The sequence below is a fragment of the Haemaphysalis longicornis genome, unplaced genomic scaffold (assembly GCF_048455015.1).
Source record: "Haemaphysalis longicornis isolate Haplotype H1 unplaced genomic scaffold, Haemaphysalis longicornis Haplotype H1 scaffold_14, whole genome shotgun sequence".
Taxonomy (NCBI): domain Eukaryota; kingdom Metazoa; phylum Arthropoda; class Arachnida; order Ixodida; family Ixodidae; genus Haemaphysalis; species Haemaphysalis longicornis.
The window spans coordinates 5732601-5750938 of NW_027526245.1; positions in this window are offsets into that span (position 1 = coordinate 5732601).

Here is an 18338-nt window from a genome sequence, read left to right on the forward strand (position 1 = left end):
GACTGGAATACGGGGTTTGGTAATTATATGTGAAATAACATTTAAGCCCGACATTAAAGATGACGAAAAGCACAACACAAACAGGTACAGTGGATAGTTGGCAAGTTCGGGTAGCAGAAATGATGTGGATAACGGAACTGGTCAAGTTAAATTCAATAAACCAAATGAAAGGTTGTTCGGCTCTTACACATTGAAAGACTTGCTGCGATTGAAGAAGCAGAGGGCAGCAGAATGTTCACGGCATGATGGACGCATTGTCTTTCTTGCGTGAGGGCTGTGGTTCAGGCCAGTAGCGGATGCGAAGAATTGTGGCCTGCCGTCAAAATCCTCTGCCCTTGTAGATGATTCGGATCTGGTGCCTGGCTGTCCAGTCGGCAGCAGCAGGGCGAAGTGGTTCTCGCCGTCCTGTACACAGGCCACAAAACCAGTAGACTTTCCGGCGAACTCGAAGTGCGCAGGGTCGTCCTATTCTCAGCGTCTTCTTCCTCCTCGGCTTCCCCGGGCTCGTGATGATGGAATTCAACGCAATCAGTATTGCATTCGTGGCAGCGCACGTGCATTCCGCTGTGGATTCGCCAATTTTTTTTAAGTTTTGCCATCTTATCACAAGGTTCCACATTTGCATATCTACTCACGGTAATCAACGCGAATGAAATCATTCTTTGACATATTGCGAACCACTCACCAGTTTCTCTTGTTTTTGCTTTATGCAGCAATGCCCTCTTTACTGTTACAGATGTTCTGTCAAAATCTGCAGGTACTTTCTGTAGTTTGGTGAGGTTTTGGAAGCGTACAATAAACGGGATTTAGTGGGAGTGCAACATATTCGGGAAAAAAAGTACTAGCGTTGTATAGTTATAAAGTTTGCACAGTACTGCATTCAGAAATCCAATAACCCCTTGGTTTGGCAGAAGCGAAACCTTTTGTTTACTTATAATTAACCCTTTGCTTTCTTTCAGCAGGCTTACATTTATTTCTAGGTTGGTATTGTATATGTCAAAGGCTAACGACAGCTATGCCGAGCCAGATTCTAATCTTCTTGAAAAGGCAGCACCGGCGATAAATTTATACATTAGCATCTAGAAGTGTCCCCCGGAGTGCCACGTAACAATGAATATAAACACACAAAAAAAATATTTTGACGTGCTTGAATGTTCTGGTAAACCTGATCCATAGGCTACACAGAGAAATTGATTGTTTCGGGCAGGTGAGCGTGTCTGCAACCAAGCTTCGGGAACGCCATTGCTACATGGTAGCTTGAAAGAAGTAAAACATAGGCACGCGGAGATATCCCCGTGCTTAAACGGCACCGTGACAGTTGAGCGACCGATCTTCTTTTCATTTTCCGCGAATTCTTACCAACGAGAAGGCATAAAGACACGAACTGACGGATTGCTGAAAGCATAAAAAACAGGTCAAGGAATGATCGAATGAACGCAACGTTACCCATACAGGTACTATACACAATACAACAACCTAAAGGGTAATAAAAGGTAGGTAAATTTGGTCGTTTCAGAGATTTTTTCCGCCGCATTTGGCAGCGGTGTCGCTGAACGTGAGGACCTAAAACAACTCCTGCATCATTATAGGTATCTGAACACACTCTAAGAACTCGAGGAGTGCTGGGCACTCTGTCTAGGAGTAAAAACTTTTGTCCCATATTTCACTCCCTTTGGAAGCATTGGGCGACTCTTCCGAGGAGTAGCGCGTGGCGACCGAACGAGAGGCGAAACACTCCCCGTGGAATTTACTTGCTGCTTTCGAAGCGGAGTACTGGAACCCTGTGTGGGAATCGCAATGCCATCTCCAAGGCAGCGTTCCGTCACTCCCTTTAGGCGTAAATAAGCTCTATTGGCGGCGTTCCCGCATACTGCAGACGAGTACTACTACTCTATCTTGGAAAGCATCTCGTTACGCCTCAAGAGCGCTCTGCTATTCCCCGCGAGGCAGCGTGCTTTCGCTCCGCCTGCTACTAGACCCCCCCCCCCCTTCCCCACGATGGCACTATAGGCAGTTACAAGCAAACAAAACAGGACAAGCTATTTTGAAACATGGAAAAGAAGAAAAAAACAAGCTCAGACTTTATTTTTCAAAATACCACAACAATCGGTTCATTCTGCAATTTAACACAAAATGCAATTTATTGGGAATTAAAATATCACGGCATAAAAACGGTTCCTACTCCCCATGCACACAGGAGACGTAGCGCCTATTTAGGATACATCCAAGAAAAATTCACAAATAAAAATGCAGCAAAGCAATTGAAAACACTGAAATACAAACATTAAATTATGACGATAAAAATGACATTAACATCCACAAATAAAAAGGTACTGGCATTAGCACGAAAAGCGTCAGTAGAAATACAGCAGTGGGAGAATAGTTAACAGCATTAACATAAAACAAAATGGCCTTAGTACATCAGTGAGTGCTTCACACGGACTGGAAAAGCCAGCTCTTATTTAGCACACATAAAAAATATTTACAAATAAATTTTGCGAAAGAAAAATCTGGGACTAAAACAATTCAGCGTGGATTACTATTAACGCATTACAAGGTGCACTCAACACAAAGATACAAAGCCATTGACACGGCAACTTTGCAACAGATATATTTTGGTGGTACAATAGGAAACGGCAGGAAACATTCCCACTGGGTTTTTTAGGCGGGTGGTTCTCAAATGAGGATGCGCTAGTAAGATTTAAAAAGGCATAACTTGGTATTAAAAACAAACACGTTCGAGCTGACTGCTTCATAATGTTGGTGGCGGCCTTCAGAACAGTACCGACCAGGGCACCGTGCTTGAGCTAAAGTAACGTCTACAGAAGCAAGAAGGTGCGCTTCGCCTTCGAAGCGTATTACACAATGAACGGCCAAAACACAGACAGCAGCAATGGGAACCCATCCACGATGTCCAAGGGTGTGAGGAGAAGTGTCTTGAATGCGACGGCCACTCCTGCTGACGCCTGTCGGGGTTCTCTCTCTTTCTCTCAAAAAAAAAAGAATCTTCGGGCAAGTAGCGTCTTCCCGTGGTTTCCTACATAGACAGAAAGAGGGGGACAGCACAGATAAGTTCTACAATGAAAAAAATATTAACGAGTTTGACAACATTAAATTAAGTTTATTGGGTGATAGATTAGTTTTTGCGCCGAGAGCACGCACTGAACCCGTATTGGAATGCCATACTGCTTGGCGCAGTAACCAGTCTAGATGCGGATGTGGTGACCTTGGATGCCACCACGCTCATTGTACCACTTGGCCAATGTCATGTCAGACAGCGCGCCCCACAGCTGTCTGCCTACGCACTGCGCCCCAAACCCATTAGTGCTTACGTGTCCGTAGCTTCAACTGTTTACCCCGCTATCGTTTCCGGTATAAAAACATTGCACAAAATTTAAGGAAACAGAACTCTTTTTTTTTGTAAGGTTATAATCCCTGAATAATTTGCATTGGATTTTGTCCTCAGCCGACTGCAACGTAGGGCCAATTATACGTTCACAAGACTAGCGTGGAAAAGTTGCTAATGGGTCACATAGCTACTGTTTTCTTCATTCTCGAGTACGCTTCGTTGCATGCACGCTGCAGATCGCAACATTTGATGAGAACCAATAGGCTCGTTATTGAACGATCAGAACGCTCGAACGCTCGAGCGACGGCGACAACCGACGCGAAAAAAGTAATGTAATGGGTACAACAAACAGTGTGGGCGACAGAGACAAACGAAAAAAAGTAATGCATTGCTGCCAATGCCCTTCGTCGTCGTTGCTGCCGCTCGCTTGTGGGCTGCTTCTGTCCGGGAATAAACCCGCGACGGCGACGGCCCGTCGCCGCTGCCGCCGCCGTCAGTGGCCTGTGTAAAAAATTTTCGCTTGTCTGTGTCGCACACAATACCTGTTTGCCGTACACACTGAGTGAGGTTTCTCGCGTCGCTCATCGCCTTAGACGCATGTAATTACCCCTTAACAGTGCGGTGAGTACGCCCCGAAAAGTCCCATTTCCGTCCATCCTGCCCTCAAGCAAAACATAAAAAAACTTGTCTGAACAGCATTTCAGTCTGCTGCTGTACGCGCGGCGGTCACTAAAATTATTGTAATTTAGTGACTACCACGCGCTAGACGCGCTCCTATCACTCAGCCTATTGTACGCAATTCTTTGGAGCCGCGCAGGTAGCCACAGCTACTGCACGGCCGCCACTCTAACCCTAGCCGCCGAGCTAAGAGTACAGCGTAGCGCTGCGACTACTCGCGCGACCATGCTTCCTACCTGCGAAAACATTCCGCAAGGATACCAACACTTCACGAATCAAAGGGATTGAAACGGTGCAAGAATCGACGCTGTTTGCACACGGGTACAAAAGCCGCCCTTCAAAACTAAGCAACGGTCAAAACCAGTCACGAAAACGTTAGGACTAACCGCTTCCGCGGACCGAAGTACCGAGAGTAACTTTGCTTCGTTAAATACACAAGACAAGAATACGAGGTTAACTAATGGCTTACCTCTACTTCCCGCCAGCGTTTCTTCGTCCGGTAGATAAATCCAAGGTCGTAATAGCTGCGAAAGATCACAAGCTCAAGGCGCGAAGCCTGCGACGGCGGCGGATACAGACCGGCCATACCGCGCGCATCGCTACACAGTGCGCATAGTTCCGAAATCGGCCTCAGCGCTGTCGCCGCTGTGATGTTCGTCCGACAGAAAAACTAGTACCACGCACGCACGCACGCACGCACGAATGAACGAATATACGACTTGCTCGCGTGTGCATGATGTCGCGTTGACGCACAAGCGGCCAGCAGTTAGCCAACACGCGTCGGATACTGTGTCGAAGCAAGTATGACGATAAGGGCAGGTCCAACTTCCCATGTTGCACGAAGCGTCTGCTTGAAAGCCCACTTAGTTCGTAGCACATTGACATCACGGTCTGGCGCGGCCTGTAAGTCGCCCGTCCGGCCTTGGCGGGTTCACCGCCTGTGTAGGTTTTCGCAGAACACGCGCACTTCGTGGCTCGCTGAAGGTGCCTTTCTCACGCTTGCTCGGGCGGTTCGCGTTACCTGATCCCCCGGATGTATGACGCGTTACGTATCGTGATCCACGCCTGCGCCGCCGCGGGGGGGGGGGGGGGGTCATCATTTCTCTTTGCTTAATAAAGGCGCTTGAGTTCCAGCAACCGATCGGTGTGTACGCTTTATCGTCGCTCGTCAGCCGGCGAGATAGTTTTCACCGTAGAGGGTGTATTTGAGATGCCCTTGCAGTGATATCGCCTGTTCCTCACACTCTGATCTTGCAGATAGGCCCAGTATTGCTGTTAATACCAGTTATGTATACGGATTTCCTTTATTTAACCTAATAAAAGCTATCGTATGTACATGCCTATCTCGGCGACACTAGCCACGATTGTTGGGTCGGGTTCGTGTTGCGCTTGCAGCTTGAGCTATCAGAAGAGCGCGGACTTCACTTCTTGCAACACCATTTTTATCAATCGATCTCAGATTTACAATCCGTTTTTCTTAGCTCGACTAGGCGCGGGACAAGCGTACGTCTATCAAACTCTTTCAAAGCGACCGTCTGCAGCGGTCCGTAGATTAGTTCCTTCGGTTTGCCGCCTGCCGCCACTGAACGCTGCGAGCAATCGTTACACGAATTCATATTCTTGCACGTTTAGAATGCCCGGCAGAAGTAATCGGGCGCTTTATACACAACCGCTTTATATAATCTATTCGTATGCAAATAAAACATCGCTGATGAGTTGGTGTGCGCAGATGGCAGGAGTGCATCTCCATGCTTACTCCCGCACTGGACAAGAATGAAATTGCAATTCTACTCTTCGTACTGGAGATGGGAGACGATGCGCAGGTTTACTCTTCACTGGTGCGGGAGCAGAACTGGGGCTGCACTCCGCCGCGCACGAGAAGAGTACGCGGTCAGTTTTGCTCTCCTCCTCACGTGGAGCGAGCATTGCATCCAACTCCCCGCAGCTTTCGAGGGGAGTCCACCAACGCTTGCAAGAGTACAATGACGGTTGGACTCTTCAACTGCTCCCCCGATTTCTTAGAGTGCAGAAATATAATAAGAAAGTTGTTGGTTCCGTTTGTCCTGTCGCTGTAGCTGCTGCCCTTCAACAGTTTCGTTTTTGGCATGGTGTCTGTGCAAACCCCGAAAAGCTTTGACATGTCAAAGTATCTTGCCGAAATACTCCAAAATTTGAAAGTTCAAATCTAAACAGGAAAACAGGCATCGTACAAAAAGGAAGTAGAAGAAGGTAAAATTACGAATTCATCCATCATCCCGTACATCCACAGAGTGTCGCGAAATATTAAAAAAGTAGCAAGCCGGTACAATGTTAGTGTTGTGTAAAATCCTTTAAGCTATCAAAACTGTGCCCAATAAGGTCTAAACAAAAAAAGGCTACGCGGAAAAAAGACACGGAAAATGCTACACTAAGTGCATTTTGGGCGTAGTTTATAAACTCACTTACCTTGCAAAAAAGTGTGCATAGGTAATACCGGAAGACATCTTAATGAGAGTGGGCGTGAGCACAAACGTTCTGTTAAAAATAATTCTGTGGGGCATCTGACTATGCATTGCAAAACCAGCGCCTGAATTCCCAAGGTTGAATATACAGAATTATTGGAACGTGCCAAAGATAAATAGGGAAAAGAAATTGTCCGAGACTACAGAATTAGAGACAAGGGGGAGGGATTTGTAAGCACACCTCCTGTAAGCCTGCTACCCCCAGAATTAACATTTTAAATGGTCACTTTAAAACAACTTTTTTGTTTGTGCTAATAATCTGAACAATGAATGAAACGCTGGTTTGTAACATTGTATAAGCCGATAGGGTATGGATTTATGTCTGCGGTTTGCACATTTGTTTGCAAAGAGTTCGCGCGTAAGAAGGATACCCGCTAAATTTAATCCCTTGTCATACATTCAATGAGAAGTCCCCACGGGAGTGCATCACTTTGGGACCCTCTCTGTACTACTCCAATGTATTTGTGCACTAACATGAAACCAATAAACTTTGATTTGATTTGGTTTGAAAAGAAAAAAATCTTTTCCTCTTAGGTGTGTTCACGTTTCTCTCAAAAAATTAAAACACAGCGTTTGTTTATTGCTCTACTTTGATTTTCCCGCCAACATTGCCACAGAATATTTTATGCCTCACTGGCCCTCATTTCATTCCTTTGTCTGATGATTTACATTTGTTCATTTTAGATGCCGTTGCGCGCTAACGTTGATAATATTATCGAATGCCTTTTGGTTTCTTTAACGCACCTTATCGGCTTGTTTTCTTTGTCGTCTTTGACATGTGTTTTCGTTATGCCGAAAAGTAATGTGCTTGTGTTGATTGGCTTAAGGAATATACCGATGGAAAGTATATACGTAGTTTGTCATTCCAAACAAATTAATGTTATGAAGTTTTCGCTCGTTCTCTCAGCCTGGTGTTTCATCTTCGTCTTCTAGCGTAGTCTCATTCCTTCGTGCACCATACATCAACTAGCCAGAAGTCATGTCCTTCCAAGGATGCCGTTGTACAAAATGTTCCATAGGAGGAGAGAAGCCCGCGCACCGAACTTAGCGAGATGAAGGCGAGCTTGGACTTCGCAAGCACGCACTTGAAGATGCGAATCGTTCACTTGACGTAAGTCTACGCGAAAACGAACAGTGGTAAAATGAGAACGAATGCCATCGAAACACAGTCCTTGTGTAGAAAACCACCTGGTCAAGTGTCTAGCGAGCTTTCTCAAATCTGAGCAGTACACGCCCAACCGCAGCCATGAAATCAAAGGAATTGAACAAACAGGTAATGAAGATCTATATTAGTTACTTGAAACCATTGGCCCAAGTTTTGGTGAGGCCATCACTGCTGGTGATTTCGAGGTGTATCGCGGGATTCCAACAAAAAATGAAGACATAACCGAAATTGTTGTCCAATATCAGCGCCGGGAAACGCGTGTTAAGGTACCTGAAAAGGCCCGAAAAGAGGGGTTAACAACCGCAGTCCCCAGCTTTCCCAGGAGCGTGCCGGTTTATATTAACAAGAGCTTGTGTAACGCTATGAAAATGTACCAGAAATGGCTGTGGCACGTAAATGTCAATATAATTGGAAGTTTGTGGGCACGCCAAATGATAGGATTTTCGCCCGCTTGACGGAAACACGACAAAGATGTGAACAAGATCTGCGCCGACGTCTTTATGTAATGCCTTATTATCTAACATCAGCTATACGCTAAGCCATGTTCACGGCGTGTATTTCCACTGAATAAGTAATACGCGTTGTCAAGCGTGTCCAAGCAAAGAATGCTAACACTTGAATATGAACACTCGTTTGCTGCGTCAAAAATGGGACGACGTCGCGCAGCCTTTCCATTCATGTCAGACTAACTACGATATAGTTATGTTTACCTAAACAGCGTACAGTTACGAAGGAGATAAATTTGTAGTACTTTAAGAATGAACCCATTTTTACGCCCTCTGCCCATTTCCCCCCTACTTTCTGTTCGGAAGGTAGAAAGGGTAAAGATTTGATTCAAGTTAGGCTACCACATGTGACAATATATATGAGTATAGCGTTAACACTGACAATTACGACATTTTTCTACAGAAACCAACAAGAACAGATGTAATGCTTCAAATCGCCGTCCCCCATCTGCTTGACTCTATGCTATTTTGCATTCGTTGTCCGCTTACGATCCTGTTCCAATGAAAAGAATAAAAGCCTTACAGTCAGAAGGCGATTTAGGCATGGATATTTAAGAAACACCGCCCCTGCCACCACGCTTTAATCAATAACGTGAAGCAAAGGATTACAAACGTCATGACATCCCTAACCCCTGCACGTCGAAGACAGCGTCCCTACATGAAGTAGTTATTACTAACTCAGCCACAGAAAACACTACGCCATGAGTCCTCAGCACGGACATGAATAATCGTATGCCCATGTTTTTTATAACTGACCCACAAGACGTAGCTAGGAGCAAAAGCGGGAGAGCATTTACTGATGGCCTCATAATACAAAATACAGTTCGCACAAAATTACTCATAAAATACAGTTTCGAAAACGCATTGCTGAAACAAGCTGAATGAATTTCCATGAGCGGTATTTTTCTATAAGCGGTATTTGCCATAACAGACGCAAATACCGCATATGAAGGCTCTGTAAATTTTCAAATCGCACTGCTTCAGTTCGTTTCCCCTTCAGACACACCGAACACCTAACAGATAGCGCAAGCCTTGCAGTATCTGGTGCGTGAGAAAAAAATTACGAAAAGAAAAACAATTTTTACCATTTGCAAGTAAAAATTTGAGATTTCAACCATTGGGATACATAGAAGTCTTTCAAAAAAACCTAGATAAATAAAAAAGAAAGGTGAAGCGAGGGTGCTGGAACTGCATTTTCGATTGAAGTGGTCTGAAGCCAAGCGATACTGTTTAGAAAACACCGAATCAGCTACCGAGCAAGACATCTGGTTGTGCCCCGAAAGATACTCTCAAGATCAATGACAAGATGCTGAGAGGAACTGGAGATTTAAAGATTTTTCGTATACGTCAGAGGTGCTAGTAATGTAATCAAAGTGCACAAACACTGATTTATTACGTACACTTTGCTTCTTCCGCGCACGTATATGCTTGAAGCACTATTAGGCACCACCAGTAAATTAATCATTGTCATAAGCAGTGATGTTGCCGGTTAAGAAATTTGACCTATCAAGTACGTTTCGGATCTTATACCTGAAGTATTTACTCTCATTGACAGTGAAGCCCCCTCAAAGGGTGTTTTCTGGAAAGCAGGCTAATAGCAAAAGTACGCGCAATACATAAATAAGGCGAAAATACTGAGCTAGCTAATGATAGAGCAACTTCGGTCTTACAGGTTTATTCCTAGTGTCTAGAAGAAATTGCCTGTAACCAAAAAACATTGTCAGTTTTGTTTTTATAAAAAAATTCTCCTGAAAGTACGTTCGATGAAGAAAGCAAGGACCCTGCAAATTTTCGAGACAAGGCTACTCACACTATGCCTATATCTACATCTTTGCAAGGAGTTTGATAATGTCAAAAATTCAATAATTCTCAAAAAACTGCAAAACTACGGTTGTTGGGGAGTGTGATATGGTCGCATGCAATCATACTTTTGCCGTGTTTAAATGCATAGAAAAATTATGCCCATCTGCCCGCGAGGGAACACTGGTGTGATGCGACGCATCGGGGGGTTCAACGAAGTAGTCAAAGCAAGGTCACGTCAGTGCGAGAGCGAGCGCTTGACTGAACCGCCGCAGCGCGACACCCGCTTTATATTCACAGCAATTGAAGGAGAGGAGACAACGTAGGAGAGTTGCGCATGCGCGCATTTGCGCGCACCGGAGCAGTTGTTAATGCAGTGAAGCGCGCGCCAAACAAGCGCGCCAGCTGTGGTACGCTAATGAGCTGGAGTGAGAGTGTTGTACACAGCTGTGGGAGAGAAGAACGGAGGAGGGATGCGGAAAGACGCCAACAACGACGCAGGAGGGACAAGCCCTGGAGCAAGAGATGCGTCGCATCTTATAAATACCTAATCGCAAATTTGGCTTATTAAAAGACGTGTCGCCGAAGGGCATTGTCGGGGCTATTCTTTTTTTTAACTAAACGGCATTTTCCGCATGCCGACATTTATATGTCAATGATTACACTTTGTTTCTGGTAAAATCTCTTAGACTGTAGTGCCTGTGTCCTGCTTTCTGTACTACTCACTCAAGAGTTGTCCCAGAAAAGCTACATAACGTTTGGTTAATGAAATAGAAAGTGTACTTTTGCGCCCCTTAGACAGAACAGTGGTGGCGCCGGACAGCATAGAATTAAGCCGTATAAAATAACTATGGTCAAGAGTATGAAAATACTGGGTGCCATTGTTACACAGCATATGTCATGGAACGAACACGTGATATCACTTTTGCTCAAAAGCGCAAAAAGCTTTTTGTATCCTAAATCATCATATTCGTCATCATCACAAGCATATCTACGCCCACGTCAGGGCAATTGCCTCTCCCATTATTCTCCAGTTACCCCGGTCCTGTGCTAACAGCGACCAATTTATCCTCGCAAACATCTCGATCTCATCTTCCCACCTAACTTTCTGCCGGTCCCAGCAACGCTTGCCTTCTCTAGGAATCCACTCTGTTCCCCTAATGACCAACGGTTATCTTGCCTTCTCATTACATGCCCTACCCACGTCGATTTCCTTTTCTTAAATTCTGCTAATATTTCCTAAACACGAGTTTGTTCCCTCATCCACTCCAGTCTCTTCTTGTCCCTTAATGTTACACATATCATCTTCCGTTCCATTGAATGCTGAGTCGTCCTCAATTAAGTTGAACCCTCTTAGTGAGCCTTTAAATTTCTGCCCCGTAGGTGAGTACGAGTAAGATGCAGCTGTCGTATACTTTCTTCTTAAGGAACAATGGTAGTCTGCCATTTATTATCAGAGAGTTCCTGCCGAATGCACAAGACCCCATTTTTATCCTTGGAATTATCTCTGCCTCATGTTTAGGATCCGGGGTCACAACTTGGCCTAAGTAGATTATTCGCTTACTACTTCTACGGCCTCGTCACCATTCTCAAATCGCTGGCTATCCCGTGGTTATTGATCATTATTTTAGTTTTCTGCATATTAATGTTCAGGCCTACGGTTCGACTCTGTTTGCCCAGTGTGGTAAGCATACTTTGCAATTTTTCCCCCGAGTTACTTAACAAGGCAACGTCGTCAGCAAATCTGAGGTTACTCAGGTACTCCATTAACTCTTACTCCCACCAATTTCCAATCAAATATTCTAACTACTTCTTGCAAACATGGTGTGAATAACAATAGAGACATTGTGTCTCCTTGTCTGACGCCATTTTTTTTAGGTATTTTAATGCTGATCTAATGGAGGATGATGGCAGCTGTGAGCTCATTGTAAATATCCTTTTTTATACTTGCATAATGCTCATCTACACACTGGTTCCGTAATGCCTGAATGACTGGTAGGGTTTCGACCGAGTCAAATGCTTTCTCATTATCTATGAAGGCTATATATAGGGGTTCAGTATACTCAGCGCACTTCTGTATCACCTAATTGATTGTGTGAATATTGTATATTGTTAAATAGCCATTAGGGAACCCTGCTTGTTCCTTAGGTTTAGGGAAATCTAAGTTAGCAGAAATTCTGTTGGTGATTACCTTGGTAAGTACCTTGTAGACGACTGACAGCAACCTGATCGGCCTGTAATTTTTCAAGTCCTTCGTGTCATCTTTCTTATTGGTTAGGATAATGTTCGCTTTCTTCCAAGATTCCGGTACACTTGCTGTCATTAGGCATTGCGTATGCAGGTTTGCCAGTTTTTCAAGTGCAATTTCTCCGCCGTCATTCAAGAGGTCTGCGTTTATCTGATCCTCACCAGGTGCTTTGCCCCATTTCATTTCTTTCAAAGCCTTCTTTACTTCTTCTTTCGTTACTGGTGGGGTGTCTATCTCCTCTGAACTACCTTCTCGTGCGGAATTATCATGCGTGTCCCGGCTTCTGTACAGATTCCTATAAAACTCCTCGGCTACCGTGTCTATTTGATCCATATTTGTGATCACATTGCCTCGCTTGTCTTTAAGGGCATACATCTTATTTTTCCCCACGCCAAGACGCCTCTTCACTGCTTTCAGGCTACCTCCTTCCTTTACAGCGTACTCGATCCTCTCCATAATATAGTTCCCTATGTCAGCTGTCTTACGCATAGTAACTTTGAAAGCTCCGCTACTTCTATTGTGTCAGCTGTGGTGGAGATTCTCATGGTTTGCCGTTTCCTAATTAGATCCTTCGTCTTCTGGGAAAGTTTACCAGTATCCTGTCTAGCCAACAGGCCCCCGACTTCTACTGCAAACTCCCTGATAATGCGTGTGAGGTGGTCGCTGGTTTTTGTGTCGTAAGCCCTGCTTCGTCGTTAAGCGATGAATACCCGTTCTGCAACGCGATCTAGAATTCTTTTACTTGACGTCTTACTGTTAGCTCATTATTAGGCTTCTTTTGAACTAACTTGTTACGGGCCCTCCTCAAATCTAGCCTTATTCGATATCTTACCATACGCTGGTCACTACACCTTACCCTTCCGAGCAGTTTTACGTCCTGCACTACGCCAGGGTTATTAGATGCGACGCTCAGGGCATCTCTTGTCGGCGGCCCTGTCCTTCCTGCGTGCGTCCGTTGTTGTCCGCATGCGTCCGTTGTCCGCAGCCACTTAACCCCTGTCCTCTCCGATAGCAAACACTCCCTCGCGAGGGGGATTACATTCGATTGGATTGGATTGGCTTGGCTTGGCTTGACTTGAATTGGAAAGGATAGGATTGGATTGGATTGGATTGGATTGGATTGGATAGGATAGAATAGGATAGGATAGGATAGGATCGGATTGGATTGGATTTGGATTGGATTTGATTAAAGTGGATTGTGTTGGATTGTATGGCGTCATAGCCGCGGCAGACGCACTGGCGCCGCCGCGTGCCCAGGTGAGAGCGTGTGCAGCCCAGCGCTCTCTCACTCCGCCGGTGGGCGGCACTGCGCGCTGTGCAGCGCATGTGCAGTACTCTCTCTCTCCGCGGTCTCCTGTTCTTCGGGCGCCCTGCGCATATAACCGGTGTGCCGCTCTCCGGCGGCCTTTCGGTCGACGGTTGGTCTCCGCTTGCGCTTGAACCCCCCTCAGCGTCGCATCACACCAGGGGTGGGCGTAATTTTTGCACGTTATGAAGTCTATATTATTTTATGCTGCCCATTCGAGCTCCTCCACGCCCACTTTCGGCTCTCCCGTTTACATAAGAAGGTATTCACTATGCGTAGGTTATTTTCTTCTGCGAACTCGACTAGTAGGTACTCACTGCTATTTCTAGAGCCCAGAACATAGTTCCCAACTGCCTTGTCTCCAGCCTGATTCTTGAGGGCCTGATCGTGAGGGCGTAAACGGCCCCAGAAGGTCCTTTCCGATCTGCTGGAAGGGCCTCGATGGGACGACGATCTGCTGCAGAAGTCCGGCGGGTCTCGTGACCCGTGTTTTTCGTCGCTGACAGTCACGACAGCTCCGGACGTAGTGGGTGACGACGGATGTAAGGCGGCGCCAGTAGTACTTCACCTTGAATTTTTCCAATTGTTCGACCTGTGCCGAGATGTCCGGAAGACGGGTCGTCGTGGCACGCTTCCAAAATGTCGTCACGAAGATCTGCCGGGGTGACAAGAAGATAATTCGTTTTAGTTCCGGGGCTGAAATTCGTCTTCACGAGGACGGAGTTTTTCAACAGGCTGACTGCAGGTAAGTTGCGTTTGAAGGCCCTGGGCGTGGCGACGTTGATTCCTTGGAGGTAGTCGATCATGACGCGTAGATCAGGGTCGGCACGCAGCTGGGTGGCCAGGTCGCTGTCAATCACAACTCCGAAGAACGCGCTGTCTTCATCGGAGTCTTGTGGTGGTGGGTCGACGGGGGTGCGGTACAGGCAGTCGGCGTCGGAGTGTTGCCTGCCGATTTATATGCGATTGTAACGTGCAACTCTTGCAGGCGCAAGCTCCACCCCCAAGACGCCGAGGGGGGTTCTTCAAATTTGCGAGCAACACAGCACATGGTGTGTTAATGCTCTACCTTTAATGCTCTAGCGTACACGTTTGGGCTAAATATTGGAATCGCCCATATATTAGCGAGGCACTCTTTCTCAGAGGCTGAGTAGTTTTCTTTCTCCTTCCCTAGACCATGGCTTGCATAGTCGATTATCTGGTGCTCGTGCCGTAACAGGCGTGTGCTCCAATTGAGACTTCAGCGTGCAGTAAGCTCGATTGAAAACTTTCTCGCGACACGTGGCCGCGTGATATCACCGGCAAAGGGCGCTGCTATAGCCTTTACAAAGCGGGACGTGTAAAACTACCAGCTAACGGCCGCAGGCATACCGATACCGTATGTCACCCATCACAGGTTTTTCGGTGTTACCTTCGACCGCCATCTGACATGGACGCCTCACATCCGAAGCTTAAAAGAGATTTTAACGTCATTCGCGCACATCTTCGACATGCTTTCCAAAAGCACTCATGGATGTAGCATCAGCTCTCTTTTACGGCTACACGACGCCCTCGCCGAAGGCTTACTTCGCTATAGCCTCCCAGCTCTGACTTCTCTTTCAATAGGGAATTCTAATATACTAGAGTGCTTGCAGGCCCGAGTACTCAGATTTGTCTTGGTGTCCGAAAGACCACCTCCACAATGGGAACCTTGACAGAGAGCAGATGACTTTTGCCCACTGCTTTGCAAGCAATGGAACAACTTCGCACGCGCCTGCGCGATGTGGCAAGGTAACATGGAAATCCTCCTGTTGCCGCCTGGGCCTCTGAAGTGCAGAAGGCTATGCCCTCCCGTGTCCGCCTTCAGCGTCTTCTCCTCACCCTCCGTGGCTATTCCCTCCTATGAAAATTGTCACCACGGTACCTGGATTTAGGAGGAAGGCGGATATACCAGCCCTGGCGCTAAAGGTCTTTGCCCTGGAGCATATTAACAACTAATACAAAGGGTACCACTCATGTCTACAGTCAAACCTCGATATATCGAACACGGGTATATCGAATTATTGTCTATATCGAACACTTTCTATATCACGCGGAAAATTACATGCATTTTTAATTTTTTATTTCGAACTGGGACGGACATGAAACGGGTATATCGAACTGCGCCACCCCAGACTGCCCAGACCGCTCGCGCTCTGTTGACAGGCGGCAAGCTATCCCGCAGTACCCTCGAGGATAGCGGTGGCGCGATGGGCGTTTCCGACTGCTGCGCATCGGTTGCACCGAAGCAGAATTGGACGGTGCAAAAGAAGAATGCGACCTTGAAGAAACCTGGGGACAGCTGGAGCGCTTTGTTGGTGCTGAGCCACGAAGCATGTGCATTGATGACTTTGTTGGCGGTGACGACAGCACCGGAACGACGGTGGAGCTGAGGGATGGGGAGATCCTGGCGGGGGTTACTACTGAGCGCACAAACGAAGACGCTGCCGAGGGTGTACCCGCAAGCGCTGATAGCGCCCCGCTCCCGACTTCGACCGAGGCTTCAGCTGTTTTGGCCCTATCGCACCGCTACTGCAGCGCTATAGAAGGCACCGGCCTGTCGCTTGTGGAACGTTTGGACTACGTTGAGGAAGTCGTGTATAACACGCCAGGCGACCTTGCAGCAGTACTTTAAGCCAAAAGAATAAATACTTTGAAGCACCAAGTGAGTATTTACTGAACGATTAGTTAATTTATTGATTTGTACCAGTTTATGACGCGTTTTTTCCGTGATTTTATATATCGAATTCTGGTTATATCGAACTATTTCGCTGGAACCGCGCTGTTCGATATATCGAGGTTTCACTGTACACTTATGGCTCAGTGACGGCTACATCGCCAGCGATAGGGATCTCGATTCCTGCGTCGCTAATTGCCATCTGCGCCCTATTGAGCCACATGTCCTCGAGGGCAGCTACCGAGCTGGCTGGGCGGCGCGCCGCTCTTCAGTACATTCTAAAGCAGCCGGCCAATCAATTGGCTGTATATACAGACTCCAGGTCAGAACTTTAAATCTTGAAGTCGCTTCCAAAAGAACAGCTGGCTTGGGAAATCAATCTCTTGCACTTGCAAGCCATACAAAGGGGACACAGCGTAGGTCTGCAGTGGCTTCCTGGCCACTGCGGAGTTGCGGCAACAAGGCAGCTGACCAAGCCACCCCATCTGGCCACAGTATCTGCACTGGAGCTGTCCCAATCCCATTCACGAGAAAGGATGCGGCAATACTCGCTCCATCAACCGCATGAAAGGCGCAGATGTTTATCTCGACTGATGCAAGGCAGCAATACGCATCTCTTCATGAGATTGATCCCAAGTTAACCTTCAGAATGCCAGCTGGACTTAGCAAGCGCGAGGAAGCCATTCTGCATAGGCTGCAGTTGAATGTGGTCTACGCGGGACATTTCATTACCCGTACAAACTCCAGCAGGCATCTTCACCTCTTTGTTCTAGATGCGATTCACGAGAAGACATTCATCATGTTATATCCGTGTGTCCAAAGTACACCGTGCACAGGCAGAAACTCATATTATCTTTGTGCAAGCAGCTTGGTGCGGGACTACAGCTGAGGACTGTTTTGGGTTCATGGTCGGGTCCCAGTCAGGCTGCACATGCAATCAAAGCTCTTTTGGAGTTTTTTCGGAGCACTGAACTAGACAAAATTTTGTGATTGAAAATTTTGACCACGTCAAACGACATCTTTTCGTCTTGACGTTTTTTTCTGTTTTTTTTTTCGTTTTTCTTTTTCTTCTCTCATTTAGCGTAGCAACCCAGCCCGACGGCTCGGCTAACATCGCTCGTCTCCATTAAACTTATTCTCTCTCTATCTCTCCTATTTTCTCGCAACCGCTTTGCTTTTGGACGAGGACGGCACCCAAACATACATCACTGGCGTCCGTGTGCATTTGCATTTCGGCGTTTTTGTGGAAATGAGCGAGCACGGGAGGTTTTTGCAGCCGTTGTTGCAGCTGGCAGAATGCGTTTTCCGTGGCGTTTTCCCAGCTTAAAGGGGTTCTATCCTTCGTCAAGCGCGTTAGTGGATCTGCAATGCGTGCGAAGTTTGCGACGAAGCGCCGGTAGTATGTGCACAGTCCGAGAAGTCTGCACAAGCAATTCTTGTCTTTGGGTCTTGGGAAGTTGGATATGGTTGAAGTTTTTTCCGGGTCAGGCAGGACTCCTGTGGCGTTGACCACGTGGCCCAAAAACGTGAGTTCCCCGTACGCGAAACAGCACTTCGCATGCTTCAGCGTAAACCCCGACGTACGAATGGCCTCGAGTACACACTGCAACCTTGCAAGATGTTCGTCGAAAGTTCGGGCGAATACCACAACGTCGTCGAGGTATACGAAGCAGGTGTGCCCTTTCAGGCCAGGTAGCATCATGTCTACGACTCTTTGAAACGTTGCTGGCGAAGCGCACAACCCAAACAGCACCACCTTGAACTCGTACGGGCCGTCCGGGGTTATAAATGCAGTCTTCTTTCAGTCTCTCTCGTCCACTCCAATTTGCCAGTAGATGGTCTTCAGATCCATCGGAAACAAGTACTTCGCATGACAGAGGTGGTCGAGGGCGTCTTCCATTCGTGGAAGGGGGTACACTTCCTTTTTGGTGATTTTGTTTCTGTCGCCGGTCATCAATGCAAAAACCTTACCGTGCCGTCTTTTTTTTCGCTAGTACGACCGGCGCAGCCCACGGGCTTTCAGATGGCTGTATAATGTCGTCGCTGAGCATGTCATCGACTTGATTCCGGATGGCTTCCCGCTCGTGTTA